The following is a 25,964-nucleotide window of genomic DNA, read 5'->3' as shown; positions in this document are numbered from 1 at the left end:
AGAGCTCTCCTAGAGAGGGCTGGCCCGAAGGATTAGACTTATTTTACGTGGCTAAGAACCAATTGGTTACCTAGCAACGGGACCTACAGCTTATTGTGGAATCCGAACCACATTATAGCGAGAAATGAATTTCTATCACCAGAAATAAATTCCATTAATTCTTCATTGGCCGGCCGGAGACTCGAATGCGGGTCCAGCAGAGTACTAGCTGAGAACTATACCGACCCATCCAACGAGGAACTTTATCAACTAGCAAAGCAAACTTTTACAGAACAGAAAGAATGTATCTGAAGACTTAATGCAAATTAGATAAATGAAAAAATTAAAAGATAATTAAAACTGCTGCCCTGTTGTACAGCTCTCAACTCACGCTTGCCATGTCCTGGGTTCGCTCCTGGACTACCATCCATCTAGCCTCAGTAGTTTTTAAGATCTGAGGGCGGACAGAAGAAGTGCGGACGGACAGACAAATAGCCATTTCAACAGCCTTCTTTAACAGAAAACTAAAAAACCACAGAGTAGGGATAAATAATGTCACACTGAGGAGCGATGCATGCATAATGCCTGCATTGAGGCAAACAGAAATGTCACGAAGTAAAACTCCTTCAGTGAAAGAATTTGACAACAGATTTCCTCTTTCTAGCAAAAGGCAGTTGATAATCGACGAAGAGGAGGGGAGGCTTAAGAGGAATCAGTACAGCAGCTGACTATGTGAAGGATGAAATCCTCGTAAGAGAAAATAATCCACGGCTTCATGACAGGATGATGACGCAAAAGAGGACTGTGAAAAAAATGTGAACTTTAGAGAGATACCACAGTTAACAAATTCCTTTTAGGATGGAACTAAGGGTAAAATGTATGCTTCTACATGCTGACTCGGATATACTATGCTGGACTGGAGAATAGCTTCATATTAGGCAGATGAGAGAGAGAGAGAGAGAGAGAGAGAGAGAGAGAGAGAGAGAGAGAGAGAGAGAGAGAGATCCAGTTTTCCTCATAAAACTCTGTAACAAAAACGAGAGAAAGAGAAGGCGTTTTAATGGTCACTGGTTCCAGAAATCTGAGAGAGAGACAAAGATAGTATTTTAACAATAAGAGTTTTACAATTTAGAGAGCTGAGAGAAAAGATAGTATATTTTAACAATAATAGTTCTTACAATGAGAGAGAGAGAGAGAGATCCATATTTCCTCATAAAACTCTATGACAAAACCAGTGAAAGAGAAGGCGTTACAGCTCTAATGGTCACTGGTTCAAGAAATCCATATTATGAAAAAACGAGAGTGAGAGTTTACTCTTTAGCACAGCCGCCCACAAAGATAGTATTAACAATAACAGTTCTTACAGAGAGAGAGAGAGAGAGAGAGAGAGAGAGAGAGAGAGAGAGAGAGAAACTTCCTTTTCGAGAATGACATTCTTCATGTAATACAGAAGATTTAGTAGACAGCGAAAACATGGGCAAAAAAACTGTTTTCCTTCTGGAGTCCTCCTTAGAGGAACAATAACAGGCCTTCATCCACTTGCTCAGACTCTCACATTCAGAACCACTTCGGCAGCTAAACTCTCCTGTGCAGTAGATTAACCTCTCAGCAAACAAAATTAATATCTTAGTGATGTGAAAATAAGCTATTTTTCCACGGTCTCCTTCCACAACAATTGCTCGTGCACGCTGACCGTTACAAGCGGTTCCATTCAGACGAGTTTTCTAAGTCTCTCATTCTAGTTTTTCGTTTTCTGAAAAGAAAACTATTGTGCCGGCTTTGTCTATCCGTCCGCACTTTTTTCTGTCCGCCCTCAGATCTTAAAAACTACTGAGGCTGCAGGGCTGCAAATTGGTATGTTGATCATCCACCCTCCAATCATCCAACATACCGAATTGCAGTCCTCTAGCCCCAGTTGTTCTCATTTGATATAAAAAGGTTAGCCATAATCGTGCTCCTGGCAACGATATAGTCCAGGCCACCACCGTGCCGTAGTTAAAGTTTCATGGGCCGCGGCTCGTACAGCATTATACCGGGACCACCGAAAGACAGATCTATTTTCGGTGGCCTTGACGCCCAAGACACTTCGACGCATTTTTTGCTTCTCTCTCTCTCTCTCTCTCTCTCTTCTCTCTTCTTCTTCTTCTTCTTCTTCTCTACAGAATGAGTAACAACATAAATCTATTCGCTGCCAACTTTTGAATTATCTCAGCATAATCTACACATTTTCCCAGTGGTATTAATTTTACCCAACCTTGCGAATGAATACCATTTCCTAGGAGGCTTCTGTCTACCTTTCTTGAAAAGTCTGGAAATGGAAAGTCACAGCCTTAGGCATTATATATAATAGCTGAGCGGCAGTTACCTACACGGAGAATGAAGATGCTGTGTCAGTTACCTACCTGGAGAATGAAGGTATTGCATCAGTTACCTACATGGAGAATGAAGATATTGCATCAAAGTATTTCTTTATTTGATTTTTGGCGATATTTTGAGGCTAGTCATTAAAAAAGATTTCAATATTTTGGCTTAGCTATTACCGAATAAAAATATCCACTATAATTACCGGTGTTGGATATATCTACCATTTACCAAAAAAATTTTTACCAAAAAAATTTTTAAAGAGAAACTTCCAACAGCTCTTAGGAATATCGTATGAGTAGCTATGAGTCAAAATGAGGCTTGGGAAATTTTAAACAGTGAGTGAGCAGATCGCAGTTTCAAGAAAAAGGTTGAATTGGGTTCTGGTGGATCCCTACGGTTTAAAAAAAAATGGGATTTTAATCCTGATAAGGAAGTTTTTAACATAAGTGAAAAGCTTGTACGGTACAAAAGAGGAAAAATCGAGGACTTACAAATCTGAATCACAAAAAGAAAAAAAATATTCAAATGATTAATTTGGAATTTCCAGAAGCAAAATTTTTGTAATGCAGTTAATTTCTTTTATACTGCAAAATCCCTGATGTCAATTATCAAATTAAAAGTGATTGGTTGTCAGCTTTGAGGCAAGGCGCCTTCGCAGTCAAAAAAAATTTTTGTTTTTTATTTTTACTTTGAAGAAGTCAGGAAAAACTGAAGTAAAAACCTGATGTGAAATTTTTGTTATTCGGCAATTTGTAATTTTTGCCTCGGATAAAAAAAATATTTCTAATTTTGATTTAAAAAGAAAAAGGCACCCATGGGGGACAGTTCAGGTAAAGTTATTTATTCCTCTGTAAAATCCTAAATAACCTACGTCTTTTACGGAGGAGAATATTCAACTAGGATTCTTCCATTTTCCTACACAAGTCGGAAGTGTTCTCCAAAGTTCAGTGCCACTTACCGATTTTTACCCCGTTCCTTTTACTGTACCTCCTTTCATATTCTCTTTCTCCCATCTTACTTTCCACCCTCTCCTAACAACTGATTTACAGTGCAACTGCAAGGTTTTCCTCCTGTTACACCTTGCAAACCTTTTACTGCCAATTTCCGTTTCAGCGCTGAATGGCCTCATAGGTCCCAATGCTTGGCCTTTGGGGTAAATTCTATATTCAATTCAATTCTTACCGATTTGTATTACGGTAAGATTTTTCAGAGGGAGGATACTAAACAATGTTGGCCTTATTGCATTCATTGCAGGCTAACCTTCATTCTTGCAGTGCCCTCCAAGATGGCTACAAAGTTGATTTTTAAGACGATGTGCATGAAGCAAAAAGTTAAGTGATTTAGTTCCACTCTCTCTTCTTCTTCCCGTCTACACTCAAGAGGGGAGTTTAGCTGTACAGTGGTTCTTAACCTTTTTCAGTGCCCGTACCCCTTGATACCTGAGAAAATGTTCTCAAACCCCCATCCAGTATAAATACAATGCAAGCGTATGATAAATGTTCAGTAAATATACAGTACCATTGCACTGACTATCATGTCTCGTACCCCAAGGTTTAAGGTTTTGTACTTAAGGTTTCGTACCCCTTTGGGGTACAGGTACCCCAGGTTGAGAACCACTAGACTTTAGCACATGGTGTGGCCCTGCATTGTCAAAGCGCCAATGCTATTGTACTGTAGCTTGCAGTAACCTTTGGCGGTCTGGCGCCAAGTCGCAATGGGTCCAAAAGAGACCTGAGCGCCAACAGAACAAGAGGAATTATAATTTCATAATGACCTACAACTCGGGATGTCTTACCGACCTTACTCTCGTTCGATCGTCTCTTCTTCCCAGGGAATTCGACAGATTTATCCAAAACGCTCTTTTTGCAAACTTCCAGTTCGTGGTGTTGGTTCCCTCCGCTTACATGAACGTATTTCTGGCCTTTTATTTCAATATATTATGCCGTTTGTTGAATCGAATTGAATTGAATATAGAATTTAGGCCAAAGGCCAAGTAATGGGACCAATGAGGTCATTCAGCGCTGAAATGGAAACTGAGAGTAAAGGGTTTGAAAGGTGTAACAGGAGGAAAACCTCAAAGCAGTTGCACTACGAATCAGTTGTTAGGAGAGGGTGGAATGTAAGGTGGAAGAAACAGAATATGAAAGGAGGTGCAGTAAAAGGAACGAAAGGGGGCTCCAGCTAGGGGCCGAAGGCACCCTGCAAAGAACCTGAGGTAATGCCTACAGTTCATCGCATGAGGTGCACTGACCGCACTACCCCCACTAAGGGGATGCCGCTTGTTACCCATTTCTTGAGATGTTCCTCAGGATTCTGCTTGCTCTCTTTTCCATTTCCCTCTTGTCTCTTGATAATGTCAGGTCGGGGCTAGAGATGGGTATACGGCCACCCTTATGATTCATGAGCACATAATGTATACGGTGCAGGCCATTAAGGCCATCGACTTGCTAAGCAAGTTCCACGGAAGAGCTTCATGAGAAATAAAGACCAGGAAAAGAGGATAAATGTCCAGACAAGCAAATAAACGAAAGATAAAATCATAATTAGTAACTGGGATATTCCAGAAAGCTTAAGGCAACAGTGCCAAGCACTCTGAAGTATCATTAGAGCTTCCTTGAAACCGTAAGCATCAGGAGCTTCCCGCCGGCGTAAACAGAGGATCCCGTTCCTTCAATATCTGCATCTGCAGGCAGTCGGCGCCCGCTGAACCAGAGGTCATTATAAAGAAGGAGACTAAACTGCATCAACCTTTTTGACCCCTCTTTGGAGCAGGCCACTTTTGTCGGCGTGCCAATTAATGCGCGGCATTTGAGCGTGGGCAGTATCAAAATGGCACTGGAGATACGCCTGACGTAATCGTTAATCCAAATAACACATAATGGGGCCCTTAATACGCAAGGTGATTTCGTAACGGCCAATGTAGATTAATAAAGAATGATCCTATCAGCCATTTTGGACGGATTATCGTTGATCCTGTATTCATGTGAAAACCGGCTTTTTCATTCATTAGCCAGCTCATCGTACATAGGTTTAATGCGCTGAATTTCAGTGATTAAAAGTCTTTTGAGCCTAATCTGCTTACCGTGATTAACAAATACCCTGATCAGTTGTTTAATTCCAAAAGTCAAAATGGAACTCACAATTATCGATGTGGATGAGGGGCCGTCACAGAAAACATTAAGCTGGAAACCCAAGAAGAATAAGTTGCTTTGTGTCGCTGCATCAGAACACTATAAAAAAAGTTGCTGTGTTGTTACATTAGAACAATATAAAAAAAAAAAGTTGCTTTGTGTGGTTACATTAGAACACTATAAAAAAGTTGCTTTGTGTCGTTACATTAGAACACTATAAAAAAAAGTTGCTTTGTGTCGTTAGATTAGAACACTATAAAAAAAAAGTTGCTGTGTGTCGTTACATTAGAACACTATAAAAAAAAGTTGCTTTGTGACGTTACATTAGAACACTAATGTCTGTAAATATCGCATGGTGTAAAAACTTAACCCTTATTTTATCATCTTGATTACTCTTCTCGGTAGCAAGTGAACTCTCAAATGGGATGATTATCAGACCAACAGAAGTTGAAGATACAAAAGTAATAGCAACAAAGTATAAATATTATAAAATACAAACGCAAGCCGTAGTGGTAAAATAATATGAAATAAAAGACATGAGAAACCTAAAAAATTAACATTAACCAGCACGATCTTTCTTTCTGCCTCTTCTCTTTATCAAAGGTTAACACATATCGACACATAACCACATACATCATAATACTGACAACGCACGGAACAATATTTCACTATTACAGCTTCAGGAGGACATGACGCATGTTGACGTAATACTATTTTCCTTCGCTTACGAAGAGAATGCTACAGATACGGTCGAGCGATACTAACATGGATCCATCCTGAAATCTTTTATTTCTAAGCTGTTATTTCGGGACTTACGAACGTATAAGGACTAATATAATATAATATAATATAATATAATATAATATAATATAATATAATATAATATAATATAATATATATATATATATATATATATATATATATATATATATATATATATATATATATATATATATATATATATATATATATATATATATATATGTGTGTGTTCCTCAGTATTTCACGTCGGGAATAACAGCATTATAAAAATGACCCGTATTTAAATTAGCAACTTTAGGGGAAACTGAAGTGTTAAACCACCAAAAGCGTTTTTTTCAACTTGGATGATCCAACTTCTCTGGTTTAGGTTAGTGTCATTTGGTTGCCAAAGAATGGTGGATAAATCGTCACGAAACCCCTCTTAAACTTTTGGTTAAGTTTAAGCTGCAGGTTTTGGGTTTCAAGCTTAAAATTCACGTATCTCCTGTTAAATTGTGGTTAAGTTTAAGCTGCAGCTTTGGGTTTCAAGTCTTAAAATTCACGTACCTCTGGGGAGGACGCAGACGGCCTGACAAAGCACTCGAATGCCCGTTCCCCTGTGTGTGGCTACGGCGTTTTTTAAACACTGCAGACTCCACTGAAAACATTGGCCCATAAGTTCATGGGCAAGTGATGCAAAATACATTCACTCACACTCACTCTGCTGAGTTGTTAGGTCTCATCGTGACTCACTGACACCAGACTACCAAGGTTCAGAAACGGGTAACTGGACAGAATCGAATATACAATTACGGCCAAAGGCCAAGCACTGGGACCTATGAGGTCATTCAGCACTGCAACGGAAATTGACAGAAGGTTTGTTTGAAAGGTGTGACTGGAGGAAAACCTCGCATTTGTACTATGAATCAACTGTTAGGATAGAGTGAAAAGTAAGATGGAAGAAAGAGAATATGAGAGGAGGTACAGTGAAAGGAACGAAAGAGGCTGCAGGTAGGGGCCTAAGGAAGGCACGCTGCAAAGAACCTTAGTAACGCCTACAGTGAACCACATGAGGTGCACTGACGGCACTAACCCCCTACGGGGAACTGCAGGGTAAACGAACACCCAAACAACTGAAGGGCCATCCCCAAAATATGAGGGCTTTTTTTTTCCCCTCTCCCACCTCGTAAGAGTGACCTCCGAAAGAAACATAACGAAAGTTTTAGCGACCTGAATTTTTAGTCCGCGCTGTTTCTACAAAAACTTCCATCACTTTTTACTCTTGACAGCCAGTTGCAAATACGCCTTTTTTTTTTTTCTTTCTCTCTTTCTTTCTTTCATCCGGACCATCGAATTCAAATGACTTAAAGGGGCTCAGCGGATACAGTCACCTGATACGGACTCATTTCCGATCAGCCGGGGTCGAGTGTCTATGGAAGTTCGCGTTCCGTTCGAATCCAAATACGAGGAATGATTATATTTCAACTTTGCCTTGTGAATTTATATATATACTCGTGCCCAGTGGCGTAACTAGGTTAGTAGTGGCGCCCGGGGCGGACTCTGAAAGTGCCGCCCCCCATTCCCGTACTAATGCCTGATCGTACAAATTGTTGTCACTATACTTATATGCACTTAAAACCATATATTCATCATATATGTAGTTTCCGTAAGTGTACTTCATACGAATACTCACATATGTTTATCTTAGAGCCTTTCGAATAATGGATCCCTTTCCGTAGAATTTTTAAGTCATTTTGGATATAAGTAATTTTGGAAATATCTCAATATACATTGGCTTTCAATATCGAAGTAATTTTGGAAATATCTTAATAAAAATTGGCTTTCAGTAGCGAAGTAATTTTGGAAATATCTTAATATAAACTGGCTCTCAATAGCGAAGTAATTTTGGAAATGTCTTAATATTAATTGGCTTTCAACATCGAAGTAATTTTGGAAATATCTTAATATAAATCGGCTTTCAACTTTCTCAGTAAGAAAAATGAGTAAATGGAGAAAAACGCTGCGTACGTTGACATCCATTTGTATTTAAATGTCACCTACCAAGAGCAAAGTAGCGGAACACCAGGTGGTGTTGAATGCTCAAAAATTGTGGTCATCCTAAGACGGGTTTGAATTTTGTTACTTGACGGCCGTATGTTATCGACTTGACTTCCTTATTCACCGAAAGTTATCTTAATCTCCTCTAGATAGGAATATAAGATCTAGACCGAAGGACATGAGCCACCAGCCCCCCCGATCAGCTAGTGGTATTTACTTTACTGCGTCTCAGTAACTAGTTACGTTAAAGTGCATTAACGACAATGAATAAAAAAAAAAAAAAAACTGCCGAAAGAGATAAAGTGATTTATCTTCGTTAAGACATATCATGAAGCCATCAATGCAGTTCTCCCTTCGACAAACAAACGGAAATTCTTTGTAAGCTTCCATCGCATAGAAAGAAAACGCTGTTCCTGTCGATCACAATTTCCAAAAAGTTGAAATTTAATTCTCCTAACTTCTTTCAAAACGGTATGGCTTATCGACCAAAATTCCGGCTAGAATCGCGGGAAACAAAATACGGTAGCCACCAAGCACCGTGTACGCGTAAGAAAAACCTCCCCCGTATTTTTGTCAATCCGACTCTGAACAATCATATTCTCAGAACGCCGATTTCAATTTCCTTCAAAAAAAGAGGCAAAATTAAAGGCAGTGATCCACTGTACGCAAATACAGAGCCAAGCCGTCATCTCGCCCGATTTCAATCCGAGTATTTGTTCTACGTCCCTTCTTCAAAGATATCGATGAGGCCCGTTCAAAAGGCCTTCGGAAATCACCAATTACGAGGCTTTCCATTCCCCCGCAACTTCGTAGGGGGCGAGACTCATCCTCGCCGTCACATTATATAAGTGATCACACTCCGGTCTCATATACATCTCATCTGTGAACAGAATTTGTTGATGACTTTGATAGAATAAGTGATCAAATTCCGGTCGCACATATAACTCTTCTGTGAACAGAATTTGTTGATGACTTTGATAGAATAAGTGATCAAATTCCGGTCGCACATACAACTCATCTGTGAACAGAATTTGTTGATGACTTTGACAGAATAAGTGATCAAATTCCGGTCTCATATACACCCCATTTATGAACAGAATTTATTGATGACTTTGACAGAATAAGTGATCAAATTCTCTCATCATCTGTGAACATAATTTGTTGATGACAGAATTCTGAACAGAATTTGTTAATGACTTAGATAGAATAAGTGACCAAATTCCGGTCTCACATACAACTCATCTGTGAACAGCATTTGCTGATGACTTGACAGAGTTGATGACTTTGAACAGCATTTGCTGATGACTTCGACAGAGTATGATCAAACTCCGGTGATTTGCTGATGACAAACAAACTCCGGTCTCAAATACAACTCATCTGTGAACAGCATTTGCTGATGACTACAGAGTAAGTGATCAAACTCCGGTCCATCTCATCTGAACAGAATTTGCTGATGACTTCGACAGATGACAAACTCCGGTCTTAGAACTCATCTGTGAACAGCATTTGCTGATGAAGTGATCAAACTTCTCAAATACAACTCATCTGTGAACAGCATCTGATGACACATACAATACAACTCATCTGTGAACAGCATTTGCTGATGACTTCGACAGAGTAAGTTCTCAAATACAACTCATCTGTTGATGACAGAGTAAGTGATCAAACTCCGGTCTCAAATACAACTCATCTGTGATCAGCATTTGCTGATGACTTCGACAGTCTGATCAAACTACAACTCAAATCAACTCATCTGTGAACAGCATTTGCTGATGACTTCGACAGAGTAAATACAACTCATCTGAGAACAGCATTTGCTGATGACTTCGACAGAGTAAGTGATCAAACTCAACATACAACTCATCTGGTCTCAAATACAAACTCTCATACAACTCATCTGTGAACAGCAGCTGATGTATGATCAAACTCCGGTCTCAAATACAACTCATCTGATTTGGATGACTTCGACAGAGTAAGTGATCAAACTCCGTCTCCTAAACTCATCTGTGAACAGCATTTGCCCAACAGTCAAACTCCGCTCAAATACAGTTATGCAACGGGTTTATAGAATTCATCTGTGAACAGGCTGATGGACAGAGTTGGTCTCAACTTCTGCAGCATGTTGACATGACGCCAATTCGACACTGAAACGCCAAACAACTGAACAGCATTTGAGAGAGAAGTGATCAAACTCCGGCGACGCATTTGCTGATGACTTCGAAGAGTAAGAAAACTAAATACAGAAAATTTGCTGATGAGTCAGTCAAGTGATCAAACTCCGTCTCAAATATCAATTTGCTGATGACTTCTGACAGTCGTTCAACTCATCTGAACAGCATTTGCTGACCCGAATGATCAAACTCCGAAATAAACTCATCTGTGAACCATTTGCTGATTTCTAAGTGATCAAGACAGGCAGCATTTTGGTTGAGTTTCAAACTCCGGTCTCAAATGAACTCATCTGTGAACAGCATTTGCGATGACTTCGACAGAGTAAGTGATCAAACTCCGGTCTCAAATACAACTCATCTGTGAACAGCATTTGCTGATGACTTCGACAGAGTAAGATCAAACTCCATACAACTCATCTGTGAACAGAATTTGCTGATGACTTCGACAGAGTAAGTGATCAAACTCCGGTCTCAAATACAACTCATCTGTGAACAGCATTTGCTGATGACTTCGACAGAGTAAGTGATCAAACTCCGGTCTCAAATACAACTCATCTGAGCATTTGCTGATGACTTCGACAGAACAGCATTTGCTGATGACTTCGACAGAGTAAGTGATCAAACTCCGGTCTCAAATACAACTCATCTGTGAACAGCATTTGCTGATGACTTCGACAGAGTAAGTGATCAAACTCCGGTCTCAAATACAACTCATCTGTGAACAGCATTTGCTGATGACTTCGACAGAGTAAGTGATCAAACTCCGGTCTCAAATACAACTCATCTGTGAACAGCATTTGCTGATGACTTCGACAGAGTAAGTGATCAAACTCCGGTCTCAAATACACCTCATCTACAAACAGCGTATATTGATGGCTTCGACAGAATTCGCGTTCCTAATTACCCAACAGTCGCGGCAGTTATGCAACGGGTTTGTAGAATTCAAGGAGGACGGAGTTGGTGACTTCTGCTGTTATATGACGCCAATTCGACACTGAAATGCCAAACAACTGAGGAGAAAGAGCGGCGACGCGTGAGGAATGAAATACAGAAAATTCAGGAGTCAGTCAAGTGACAAATATCAATCAGGTCGTTCCGAGAACCCGAATTGATAAATAAACCGGATTTCTAAGCAAGACAGGCGGTTGAGTTTCGTCTCCACTGATCTACAAAAGCGGTGCCTATAACAAGTGTTACAGTTGGTGAAAACCCATCAAAGGGAGAGAGAGAGAGAGAGAGAGAGAGAGAGAGAGAGAGAGAGAGAGAGAGAGAGAGAGGGATACTGTCCTACAAAATCGTGTCACCTAATAATGATGCGGTTGGGTACTGGTTCCCGGAAATCTGTCTGGGTTTGGAAAATGGTGTCTCCTTGATTCTGAGCATTTACAGACTGGTCTTAAACTTCTGAAGAAGATCTATTTGCGATTGTAGAATGTAGTGAACAATTATAATGGATTAAAATAATCAAGTACTAAGTTAATTTCAAATGTCATAACCCCTGGGTATTATGAATGTCGGACTCCTGGGTACGAAGTTAATTTCCCTATGAATGTCGGACTACTAATAATGTTGGACTCCTGGGTACGAAGTTAATGTCCTTATGAATGTCGAACTCCTGGGTATTAAGTTAATTTCCTTATGAATGTCGAACTCCTGGGTATTAAGTTAATTTCCTTATGAATGTCGGACCCCTAGGTACTAAGTTAATTTCCTTATGAATGTCGGACCCCTGGGTATTAAGTTAATTTCCTTATGAACGTCGAACTCCCGGGTATTTAGTTAATTTCCTAATGAATGTCGGACCCCTCGGTACAAGCTCCCCCGTGCATTACTGACGCTTGTAACAGCAGGCCTTGGGAGCCTGGTGAGAGGTGCAGTGGGTCACAATGAGACTCGCGAACTCCAGGTGCAGTGGGCCACAATGAGACTCGCGAGCTCCAAAAGACTGAATTAGCAAATAAGAGCGAAACTTTCAGAGTCTCGTCGTTTGGTTGCGGATCGTAGACGAGTCTGCAATATAAAAAAAAAAAAAAAAAAAAAGAGTTCGCCATCATGAACTGGAAATACTTTGCCCATTAACAAAGAGCGCGCTATATAAGCCGCCCGTGACCTTTGGTTGAAATCAGACGAAAACTCAGGAACAATGGAGGTCAAACCACGTGTAAGTAAACCTGAGTGACAAGCAACAACAATCGGCTTCGGAAGGTGCAGAGAATCTGATTCGAGTGAAAATGAACAATTACGTTTATTATTGTAATAAGGTTTTGAATCCTTTGCGAATGATGGGGAGATTGTGAATGAAATATAACACTGTCACAATACTACGTATTTATAATGGTTTCTAGGCTTGATGAAAGGCAAGTGGGTGTCAGAGCGTTAGTTTAAGTGATGCTATACTGTAGGTCATGTGCTTGTGAAAATGTACCGTATTCTGGGTAATTACTTAATAAAAGAATAAATAGAGATGTGGGTTTCTTTGCCTTCACAAAATCAATAAAAAAAAAAACTTGAAATACAGGCACAGATAGAAGAGAAAATACATAAATAAAAAATCGTATTGTTGAAATCAACATTGAGAGAGAATTTCATCATTGATTGCTTACAAAATCAAAATTTGTCATCTTACAATATAACCACTTTAAAATTTACCTTTAGTGGAAGGGATATAACAGCGTCCCACTAGAATGCATTTCTGATTTTTTTTTTTTTGCTTCTTTAAAGAAAAGACTTCGATAATGCGTAAGTACATTACTGACACAGGGTCAGGTCATTTTCCTACATACAGGTTCTATGGATGTGTCTTTGTGGACTTGCGTCGGTGCAATTTGGTCCAAAGTCAGTGACTTTCCATTGTACAGAAATTCACGCTTCCACCATCACCTTTCCATTTGTTAATTTGTTTCTCTGCTCTCAAATGCCGTGTCTCTGTCTCCTGTTCGCATTTCTACCAGACGAAAAGCTACAACGTCTGATTCGACACTAGCATTCACTGCAGTCAGCAAAGACGTTATTATAATTTGAGAACAAATGGTTACAAATGAAGACGATGGTGGCTTCGTCTCGTGGGGAGTACCGTAGTTAATCCTGACAGCCACGAATATGCTAATGGACTTGGCAGGCCTAAGATCTCTTTTCAACATTGTCAACCTGTTAAAACTCTTTAGGTGTGATAAAGCGTGGACATGATTACGATTAAATCAGCGCTATTATTACGAATCAAACGTGATTATGAAAGCGATACCAAAAATCTATCTCTTTCTACATTCAAAGCTATCGCAAGCACCGGTGAAAAAGCCTCGTGAAGACCAAGTTTTAATTGAAACTTATCATAAATCTTACCGGCGTGCTGAAACGAAACTGGGTCTTAATAAAGCCTGGAACACACTGGCGTAAGTTAAAGTGTATCACTTGCTAAAAATCTTTAAACTGCTTCAGAAAATAGACGTTAATAACAGTCATGACCAACCGTATTACACTCCACCAAGGAACTTATTAATTTCCGAGGCTTAGCATCTAATCCTCCTAAAGACAGGACTGTAGTAACATGACAAATGTTAAAGTAATTTGTATTTTTCCTGACACACAAACCTGAGATCTTTATATATGGTAATACCTTCCATATGTAAAGAAGGAGGAACAAACTATATTTCCATTATCTAAAAACTACATTTCTATTATCTAAACACCTATCAACCATCATAAAAGGACTAATTCATAACACAATGAAGTGATTAAATCCCGTGTGATCTAGATATTATGAACAGTCTGAATGTAATCACTCTATACAATACACCATATTCTTAGTAATTAAACAGGTTTTATAAAAAAAAATTCTTTTACATCACGTAAGCTTCCTGACAAACCTTTGATCGTGACATTTCACCGCTTTCAATTCAATTAGACGTTAAGCGTCTCGATATCACCTAATGAATACTGTCACCAAGTTCCATTCAAAGTCTGTCTATAAGTTTTCAAGTGACCATGCTGCTAGACAGACAGAGAGACAAGCAAACCGAAAAACGTAAAACCTCTGTGGCCGAAGTAACAATAGTGTCCTCGCAACTTTAAATTTAAAAAAACTAATTTTCTGGCAAAAGAAAAAAGGAATTTTCAAAGTCCAGACAACAATGAGAAATCTATCTTCGTTCTCCGTTCGGCTAGAACGAAGACACTAGATTGCATCATTAAATGAATCAAGGACGCTGCGTTATCTTTCTTGCACTGGAATGAAGATAGTACTGACTCATTCTTTCACTGGAATGCTACTGGAATGGAAGCACACGATGTGAATTTTTCGCCATTCTACTGGAATGAAGGGTAGCTCTATTTCCACTGGAATGAAGAGTAGTATTATCTTCCTTCCACTGGGAAGAAACGCATAGCCATTTATCATTCCATTGGTCCTATGCACTTATTTCGTATGCAGTAAACCACGATCAGTAAACACACATGAATAAAAAAGTAAAGTGATAAAAATACTTCTTCAGTCCTGTTATTACTATTTCATGAGATGAAACCTATTCGCATGGAACAAGCGCACCAAAGGGGCCACTGACTTAAAATTCAAGCTTTCAAAGAATGTTGGTTCCAACCTCCTCTACCGCAGCAGACCCGACACTGTGGCAGTAACTGATCATGACACAGATGATTTTTTAATCGCCCTGGGAGAGGCGCGAACTCGCGACATCTGAGGTCATTCCACGACGCTAGCCACTATACCAGCGGACCTTAAGTAGATAGTTTCTCAAAACGAATTTGTATTTTGTTACAGAAGCACCAACAGATTAAGAAACAATTAAGATTTTAGACACTAGAGAACTGCACTGTCTAGGTTATTTATTCACTTTTTGCCTTTATTTTACTTTTGTCTATATTTTTCAGAACACCGCCTGTTACTAGAAATTTTACAAAGTCTTCCTTTGTCACTGGTTATCAGGTCTCACTGTGACCTGCTGCCACTCACTGCATGCTTCCAAGATCTATTCAGGAGCCAAAGAAGAATCTCTGTTATTAGTTTCAGCAGCTCGAGCGCTTATATCGAACTTAAACCGTAATTTTAGGGATGAAATGAATCAGGCATAACAAGAGGCATTACGGTTAGAAAAGGGTATCTAGGCAAAGCACATCGCTATAAATATTCTATAACACCATCCAGACATTGCCGGTAAACTTTGAAATCTGAGGCCAACTGTCAATGCCTGTAGCAGCACTGAATGAAAGATAATAAAGGAAAAACTCTTTTCATTTCGATATATATATATATATATATATATATATATATATATATATATATATATATATATATATATATATATATATATATAGATTCTGTCTTTTACGTAACCTTAAGAACGATATATATATATATATATATATATATATATATATTATTTATCATCACCGTGATTCATATACAAGCAATAAGCTACAAACGTGCTTTAATATCCAATTCGCTCTACCTCGAAATAATATATTTTCATATATGCTTACCCGAAGGGGAGTTTTTAGTTGATAATAAGTGCGTCTTCTCGTGGTCTCGAACCACGGAAGACAAGGACTCACGACTACATATATATATATATATATATATATATATATATATATATATATATATATATATATATATATATATATACATATATATATATATCAGTCAAGGACAGTTTTAATATAGCGACATTCCGTTCCAATAGCGTCGGTTTGAACGTGGATATCATAACTGACATGATGGGATTCTAATTCTTAGTTGGACCGTGCACTTTTTTTTTTATATTCTCTGCTTTTCCTCGTTTTTATCGAATCACGGTAGATAAGGATATTAAGCTGCCCTTTCCATCGGCCTACGCTGAAAAACAGTATGGAGAGAAAATTTAAAAATTCGGTTCTGTTACAATTCTGACGAGAGAGAGGCAACTCCGTTTCCTTGTTTTTAACGAATCATGGCAGACAAGGATATGTATGGAGATGAATTAAAATACTCAGGTTCTATTAAAATTCTGACGAGACAGAGGCAACTCAAATTAGACTTAAATACCAAGACAACTACACAGCAATCTGCGTTGTCAGTTTCCAACAGGAATAATTACAATCGAGATCCAACACCTCAGGTACGGCGCTCTGTAAGCGAGCTTTTGTGTGGCGCAGAATCGACGAACTTCAAACCCGCCTTCGGAAAGAGTTCTCGGGTCCAACATAGGCTACTAATGAAAAGGGACTATATATTTACGTAAGTTGTCCGCGATAGATAGCTTCGGAAGAAGCGAAACTACTCATCGATTTTCATTATTGCGAGTCAACTCCCGGAACATACGGTAGATATCTATACACCCACACATACATACACACACATATAATGTATGTATGCATGTATGTAGGTGTATATATATATACATATATATACTGTGTATATAAATAAATATATATATATATACTGAATGCATGTATATATATATATATATATATATATATATATATATATATATATATATACATACTGTATATTTTTAAACTAACTCTCATTATCCCTACAGATATACGAATGTGTCCTCTACAGACAACGGCAGGTAAGTAAAATGAATAACTACAGGCAACATTTGCTGAAGAAAAAGAAGAATTATTCTCTTGATAACGAATCGAGATTTTTAAATTTTTCAATTACACGGTACAAAATCTGTTTCACATATTTTCAGAAATAAAGCTACTGTCAAAAAGTGTTTTATTTTTGTCCATACTGAACAAAATCATTTCAAATTTTGAAATTCTGCAAGTCAAATATTTTTAACCACGTTCAGTGCAGAAATGCTCAATAACAAAAAAATTCTTAATTCTATACAACAAAATTGAGAATCTACTACAATTGTTCGTAAATCCGCTTTAAATAATCAGGACCCCCACACTCTCAAAATAAAGCCCGCAAGATTTCTTCATTCTGAAGATCACAATGAGATGTGTTTTAAAAGGTAGATAGATGAAAAGACTGGAAATAAAATGTCGGCCCCAATTAGCGTTAACAAAGTGCCGACGCTTTCAACAGATTTCCAGAAAATCCACGAAATATGGACCATCATCGTTCCTGCGCCTCTCGAGAGATGTGAATTCTTTCTAAGTCCTAAAACTGTGCATTTATCTTGAATTCGTCGCTTGCTTATTAGCTGCGCTAGATCTGCGGCAAAGGGGAGGGGGAGGGGGGCTCGAGCCCCCATTAAGGGGGATAAGATGGAGTGAAGGGTTTCAGCGGATTCAATCTTGAATCTTGAGGGCGTGATATATATTTCTATTCCATATATATATATATATATATATATATATATATATATATATATATATATAAACATATATATATATATATATATATATATATATATATAGAGAGAGAGAGAGAGATATATATATATAATAGAGAGAGAGAGAGAGAGAGAGAGAGAGAGATGCATGCATGCATGCGTGTCTGGTAAGAAAGTGATCAGCAGATTATATATATGTGTGTGTGTGTGTGTATGTGTGTGTGTTTGTGCGTTTGTGTGTATATGTGTGAGCTACGTTAGAGCATTCAGATATATACACTCAGCACATATAATATCGGAGGAACAAACTCGAAGGTAGAAAGTTTGTTTCTACCTTCGAGGAAAAAGTTCTCGGCTGCCAATTACTGCAACTGTAAAACACCGATTAAAAACACAACTTTTCAAGACTATGGCATAAAAATATAACGAGTCAAGTTAAAACTTTAATTATTAAAAGAAATTTTTATTGAAAAAAAATTTTTTTAGAGGGTAAAGTTTTCATCGGAGAAATTTCTGGAGCCACTGTTGCGCGGCCAGAAATTCCAAAATAAAGTTTTCTTTCAGGGCGAAATAAAATCCAGTAACTGAATGCGTGTGGTGTGAAACTGACAGTTCTTATCCTATGTTCACGATTTGACGCCATATTTTCCATTTACGGGTTATAGCCGAAAAGGATGTTTTCAGAATATGGACTCTAGGCCCAAGGCTAAGCACTGGGACCTGGGAGGTTATTCAGCGCTGAAACGGAAATTGACAGTAAAAGGTTTGAAAGGTATAACAGGAGGGAAACCTCGCAGATGCATTATGAAACAACTGTTAGAGAGGGTGGAAAGTCACATGGAAGAAAGAGAATTTGAACGGAGGCACAGTAAAAGGAATGAAAGGGGTTGCAGGTAGGGGCCGAATTAAGGGACCCTGCAAAGAACTTTAGGTAACGCCTACAGTGCACCGCATGAGGTGCGCTGACACCACTACCCCCCATGTTTAGGGTGCTTTCAATGTTCTCTGCCTTGTGCATTTCTTGAGGCAAAAAAAATGCCTTCATTTTCCCAAAGAACTCAATATAGAAGAAGAAGCATGTTGATCCAAACAACTTCATTATCTCTGTATCTCCTATCTTCTTAAATTTGTGCATTTGCATTTTTATGCTGATCCGAATTTACATTTTTCTTTCTCTCTCTCTCTCTCTCTCCGTTCACCGCATTCTTTAAACCACTCTTTACTTTCCTAAAAGGAGCATACCTCCATTACCATCATCCGTGTTATCTTCGGGATCATATTCATTTACTGTTTATTTTTGGGGAGGGAGATTTGCATTTTGATCTAAATCCTACTATATATCTTCACCTTTTTTTTTTTTTTGCTACTGTCCATCGTATTCTTAAGCCTAATCTCTCCCCCACCCCCCATCCCCTTTCCCGGCCTATCACCACCCCCGGTGGTCCTGTCACGACCTCTCCATCCGTGGCTAAATCTCTTTAGCGCAAGCAGGAGGTCCCACTAAGTTATAGCGGGTTCTGAGCGCAAGCAAGGCGGGCGTTTTGGCCCGTGAAATATACCGACGGGGCGGCTCTACAACCCTTTGCACTTAAAGCGCAGATTTCTCAGAGGCAACGCCTCCCAGGGGCGTGAAAAGAAGAAGACGGCGACGCCGCGAGAAAAACTTCTGCCAGAGACGAATCGCGATCTCCCGTTCGTTCTCATCCGTGAAGAAGAAGAAGAAGAAGAAAAAGAAGAAGAAGAATAATAATAATAATAATAATAATAAAATAATAATAAAAATAATAATAATAATTATTATTATCCAGTAGATGAAACCTATTCATACGAAACAAGCACACCAAAGGGGCCACTGACTCGAAATTCAAGCTTCCAAAGAATATGGCGTTCATTAGGAAGAAGCCAGAGGAAGTAAAGGGAAATACAGAAAGAAGAGATAAAGTGAAAACTTGAAAAACAAAAAGGTCGAATTAAAAATAAGGAAAATGGCACGAGCGTCTTTAAGGCGAATAAAGTGTTTTCTCTCGGCCCGATTCAGCTGCATCCCCTTATTCAAATTTGCATCATTTAAATTCAAATGCACAAAGCAGACCGTTTTTTTGGGGGGCTCTATCCTAATGAGAGTTTATTATGTCTGGGCAAGAGTTTATGTCATCATTATTTTTTTTTTTTTTTGGGGGCCGTGCGCATTCTTTTTTTTTGCCGTTCATTTCTTCGGCGTTAAATTTATTATCCAAATTGACAGATTATTATTTTGATTTTTTTTTACCATAAGGATGAATAATTCTCTCACGTAATTAACACTGCATATATATATTTATATATATATATATATATATATATATATATATATATATATATATATATATATATATATATATATATATATATACATATTCGTATATATAAAATATATGTATATATCAATATATATATATATATATATATATATATATATATATATATATATATATATATATATATATATATATATACAGTATATATATAATGTGTATGTCCAATGCCTATTAGGAAGATGCAAAACTCCCGGTACCATAGATTCCAGCTCTAAATTACAATTAATAAAAAAAATTATGAAAATTATTTCCACGTCTGATTCACAGTCAGATGCTGAAGGTGGCAGTTACCGGTGTCCCGATTTTTTCTGAAGGTATTTGTTCTCGGGAACAAAATACGCTTGCAAAGCAAATTGTGGAACAATCGACGTCACCTCGAAGGAAACAATCTGTTCTCGTAGAGGGAAAATTACTTTTTAACTTCTGAGAAAGTCAAAGACGGAATCGTGTTTTTAGTGACTTGCTCAACTGAAATTAAACTTGAGTAGTTGGATATTTTTAAAACTCTACCGTGAAATCCCGTACAGTAATGTCGGTCCCGAACCTGAATAAAGGAATGTTTTGTGAAAAAATACTAAAATTGTTTAAAACTCTACCATAAGATCCCGTATAGTAATGTCGGTCCCGAACCTGAATAAAAGAATGTTTTGTGAAAAAATATTAAAGTTGTTTAAAACTCTACCATAAGATCCCGTATAGTAATGCCGGTCCCAGATCTGAATAAAAGAATGTTTTGTGAAAAAGAAATATTAAAATTGAGTAGTTATATATTTTTAAAACTCTATCATGAAATCCCGTAAAAAATGCCGGTCCCAAATCTGAATAAAAGAATGTTTTGTGAAAAAGAAATACTAAAATTGAGTAGTTGTATATTTTTAAAACTACTATGAAATCCCGTACAATAATGCCGGTCCCAATTCTGAATAAAAATAATGTTTTGTGGAAAATAAATATTAAAATCGAGTAGTTGTATATTTTTAAAACTCTATCTTGAAATCCCATACAATAATGCCGGTCCCAAATATGAATAAAAAGAATGTTTTGTGAAAAAGAAGCGCTTACGAAAAATACAAAACAAAAAACCTAAAAAACTGTTTAACTGATTCTTAGAAACACCAAACTACAGAGTAACTTAAAACCTAAAATTCTGTGATAGATACTTAAGCTAAATCTATTTAATAATTTTCAAGTTGAAAAATCAAAATGGGAGTCCTTATACCTTACAAATCCAAACTACGAACTCTCTACCTTCCTATGTATCTGCAGTCATTTAACCTATCTTCTGTATACAAGAAGTTTTTAGGACCGAGCTTGCTTTGGCCAGAGATGTCATACTCGATATCTGAGTCCCGGAAAGATTAGAGAGAAAAGGAAGAATAAAATAATGTCTGAGGATGTAGAAAGCAAAGAGAGAATCTCTTCAAGCACACCAGTCCTTCGATTTCTTAACTTTCCAGTTTTCTTCAAAATTCAACTTTCCGTCTTTTAGCAAAAAGCACTTGATATTTTATGGCTCTTTCATTCACATATTTTTTATTTCTTCATTTTCCCCTTTATATATTAATTATTCTATCGTGTTTTCACATTTCGTGATTATCCTACAGATGATTTTGTGCAATGGATGTGGTAGCGGTCATAGAACTTGCTTCTGAAAACTTCAGAAACTATTTCAATTCACTAATCTTTATTACGTTAACTTTTGGCCGTCAGTTAATTAGCAGAAATAATTTATTTACAGAAAACATCTTGTTCGGCTTATTATTTACACAAAGACTAAATTTTTGGCACAGCAAAATTCTTTGATCACATAGATTTGTCTCCACAACGGTAAATTTCATCTGCAAAATAGTAATTCATTTACATTTAGTTCAGCTTATTATTTACACAAAGACTAAATTTTTGGCATAGCAAAATTCTTTCATTACAAAGAATTGTCTCCTCAACAGTAAATTTCATCTGTAAACATTACTCTATACAAATAGTAATTCATTTACATTTAGTTCAGCGTATTATTTACAGAAAGGCTAAATAAATTTTTGCACAGCAAAATTCTTTGATCACATAGATTTGTCTCCACAACGGTAAATTTCATCTGCAAAATAGTAATTCATTTACATTTAGTTCAGCTTATTATTTACACAAAGACTAAATTTTTAGCATAGCAAAATTCTTTCATTACAAAGAATTGTCTCCTCAACAGTAAATTTCATCTGTAAACATTACTCTATACAAATAGTAATTCATTTACATTTAGTTCAGCGTATTATTTACAGAAAGGCTAAATTTTTGACAGCAAAATTCTTTGATCACATAGATTTGTCTCCACAACGGTAAATTTCATCTGCAAAATAGTAATTCATTTACATTTAGTTCAGCTTATTATTTACACAAAGACTAAATTTTTGGCATAGCAAAATTCTTTCATTACAAAGAATTGTCTCCTCAACGGTAAATTTCATCTGTAAACATTACTCTATACAAATAGTAATTCATTTACATTTAGTTCAGCGTATTATTTACAGAAAGGCTAAATTTTTGGCACAGCAAAATTCTTTGATCACATAGATTTGTCTCCCAAACGGTAAATTTCATCTGCAAAATAGTTTCATTTACATTTAGTTCAGCTTATTATTTACACAAAGACTAAATTTTTGATAGCAAAATTCTTTCATTACAAAGAATTGTCTCCTCAACGGTAAATTTCATCTGTAAACATTACTCTATACAAATAGTAATTCATTTACATTTAGTTCAGCGTATTATTTACAGAAAGGCTAAATTTTTGGCACAGCAAAATTCTTTGATCACATAGATTTGTCTCCACAACGGTAAATTTCATCTGCAAAATAGTAATTCATTTACATTTAGTTCAGCTTATTATTTACACAAAGACTAAATTTTTGGCATAGCAAAATTCTTTCATTACAAAGAATTGTCTCCTCAACGGTAAATTTCATCTGCAAAATAGTAATTCATTTACATTTAGTTCAGCTTATTATTTACACAAAGACTAAATTTTTGGCATAGCAAAATTCTTTCATTACAAAGAATTGTCTCCTCAACGGTAAATTTCATCTGCAAAATAGTAATTCATTTACATTTAGTTCAGCTTATTATTTACACAAAAGACTAAATTTTGGCATAGCAAAATTCTTTCATTACAAAGAATTGTCTCCTCAACAGTAAATTTCATCTGTAAACATTACTCTATACAAATAGTAATTCATTTACATTTAGTTCAGCGTATTATTTACAGAAAGGCTAAATTTTTGCACAGCAAAATTCTTTGATCACATAGATTTGTCTCCACAACGGTAAATTTCATCTGCAAAATAGTAATTCATTTACATTTAGTTCAGCTTATTATTTACACAAAGACTAAATTTTTGGCATAGCAAAATTCTTTCATTACAAAGAATTGTCTCCTCAACGGTAAATTTCATCTGTAAACATTACTCTATACAAATAGTAATTCATTTACATTTAGTTCAGCGTATTATTTACAGAAAGGCTAAATTTTTGGCACAGCAAAATTCTTTGATCACATAGATTTGTCTCCACAACGGTAAATTTCATCTGCAAAATAGTAATTCATTTACATTTAGTTCAGCTTATTATTTACACAAAGACTAAATTTTTGGCATAGCAAAATTCTTTGATCACAAAGAATTGTCTCCTCAACGGTATATTTCATCTGTAAACATTACTCTATTCAAATAGCTCATCTATAAGTCAACTGAAACGGTGTTCAAAAGTCCATAAGTCGTCTCACACGTTCCCACCTATTATCTATTTCTCCAAGATATTCCCATTCCCAGGATTATCCCGTACTTCATCACTAGACTCAGTCACCCCCACCACCCCAACCCCCGCGCCACCACTTGTCAGCCCAACCAGAGAAAAAAAAAAAAAAAAAAAAAAGTCGCCACATCCAAGACAAGTCGGGAACAATGCTCTCGCACTATCATCATTCTGTTGCTTCTAGTCTTAATCACGTAAGATCCCTGTCCCTTCTCTCTCTCTCTCTCTCCCTCCTCCCCACCCACCAAAAGCTATACGAATTTGACTTTAATCGCGAGAGGTCTTAAAGACTAGTCTAAGACTGTGTTTACTGCTGAGGTGTGGGAGTCAATACTGCCGATTCAAAGATAATCGAAAGTAGGAGTTTCGTACCTTCTTTCTTTTTTTTTTTTTTTTTTTTGGTGAGGAGGGGCTGGGAATGTCTACATAAATTAATGGCGCTTTTCATTAATTATTTAGATTTTTCTATTGTCATGTTTAGTTTATATACCGAACAAGTTCCAAATTAATAGAAAATGCAATAGTTGTTTAAATACGTAAGACTTGAAACTGTTAGACTGATATTACTAGTAAACTTGAGCCTGTCTCTTTTTAATGCTATTGACACTTGCGGGACAAAGTTTTGAGAGTTAAAACTGAATCTAAATAAAAAAAAAAAACTCTTACTTGCTGCAGAACTCTGACATCCAGCGAAAGTTAAGTAGATGAAGAAAAAGATGAGCCAGTTAGGAGCTTGCATGCCTCGTATGTCCCACCAATCACCAATCAGTTCACAGCTTCTTGCGCCCAATGACAGCTCCCGGTTCAAAAAACTGGCGCGCGTCAAAGGGGTAATAAACCTGAGAGCCGTTGAACCGTCACTGGTGGAGTTACGAGAGGCAAAACCGTTTCGTATGGAGCTCGAAGGAGGAGTGTGGGGCTGGAGGAGAGATGGAGTCTTTTAAGGGACAGGCTCCGCCTCCAATAGGTGCTCCTCGATACTCCCCCCAACCCCCACCCCCCAAACGGCTCTCATGCGCTTGCCCGGGAATCAACTGGAATATCTTTCCCTGTTCCTATTCCTCTTTTCTCCCCATCTATCTGTCACTCCTAACACCTACACACTGCCACAATAAATGAGATGACGTGCTGAACGCCTAGCGTTCTCGATAGACTTATTTGCAAGACTCCTGAAGGCCCCTTTGGAAGGCTTCGATGGCTGTGAGGTGCAAGTCCTCCTCCTCCAGTGCTTATTGTAATGACAGCTAGCATCTGAATGTTCTGTTTGATTCTTTAGTTCTGTTTTGGAAAAAATATAAATCCACAAGTGTGACGGAAATTCTTGCAGTAGTATTAACAGCAATGATGGTGATGATAATAGTAATTAGGGAACAATTAAAATGGATACTGAGAAAGACAAACTTCTAGACTCTAAAGCAGTGGTTCTCAACCAAGGGGGAATTTCCCCCTAGGGGGAAATTTCAGTTTTGGGGGCGGGGGGAATTGTGACCGAGGATTTTTTGTATTATATGCATATTATTTGGAATTCACCTCTTGAGGCAGACAATTTTGGAAAGGGGGCGGAGAGAATGCCATTCTGACATATGGTGTAAGGGTGCATGGGACAAAAAAAGGTTGTGAACCAGTGATTTAAATCATTCAAAAAAAAAAATTAAAAATGAATAAAATAAAGGCTTTGATCATGATAGCATATGTAACTGAACGTAAATGAGGAGTTGATATAGAAAAATGATAATAATAACCAACTTAACCGATAGAGAGCTGGGGCATCCAGATGAAATTGCTTTGAAAGCAATTGCAGGATGGAGGTTGCATTAAATATTAATTTCACGTTCTCTACTCACCTTTGAATCGCAATTAAGCCTTTTTCTGTTTGGCGTCAGTTGCAAATTTTAAATTACATAAACTGGTAGTGTAATGTTAGCAATTCTCACGGTTAAAGCAAAATGAATCACAAGTACAGCGAAATTGTGTATTTTTACAAAAAGAAGGCTTGATGTTTCATGCAAAAGTTGATTCGTAGAAAAGAAATTTCTTTTTAACGGAAATTAACTTCTCAAATTCGATTCAGCTCGACAT

At 37.3% G+C, this 25,964-nt stretch overlaps 1 pseudogene; it reads right to left on the bottom strand.

Moving 5' to 3' along the window:
• LOC136846137 (uncharacterized) overlaps positions 1 to 24,813 on the bottom strand; it is a 42,254-nt pseudogene extending 17,441 nt beyond the window's left edge.
• Between the last annotated feature and the right edge of the window lie 1,151 nt (positions 24,814 to 25,964).

Source organism: Macrobrachium rosenbergii, chromosome 14, assembly GCF_040412425.1.
Source record: "Macrobrachium rosenbergii isolate ZJJX-2024 chromosome 14, ASM4041242v1, whole genome shotgun sequence".
In the NCBI taxonomy this organism is placed as follows: Eukaryota; Metazoa; Arthropoda; class Malacostraca; order Decapoda; family Palaemonidae; genus Macrobrachium; species Macrobrachium rosenbergii.
The sequence above is the reverse complement of the archived record's forward strand: the minus strand, read 5'-3'. Positions and strand labels throughout refer to the sequence as shown.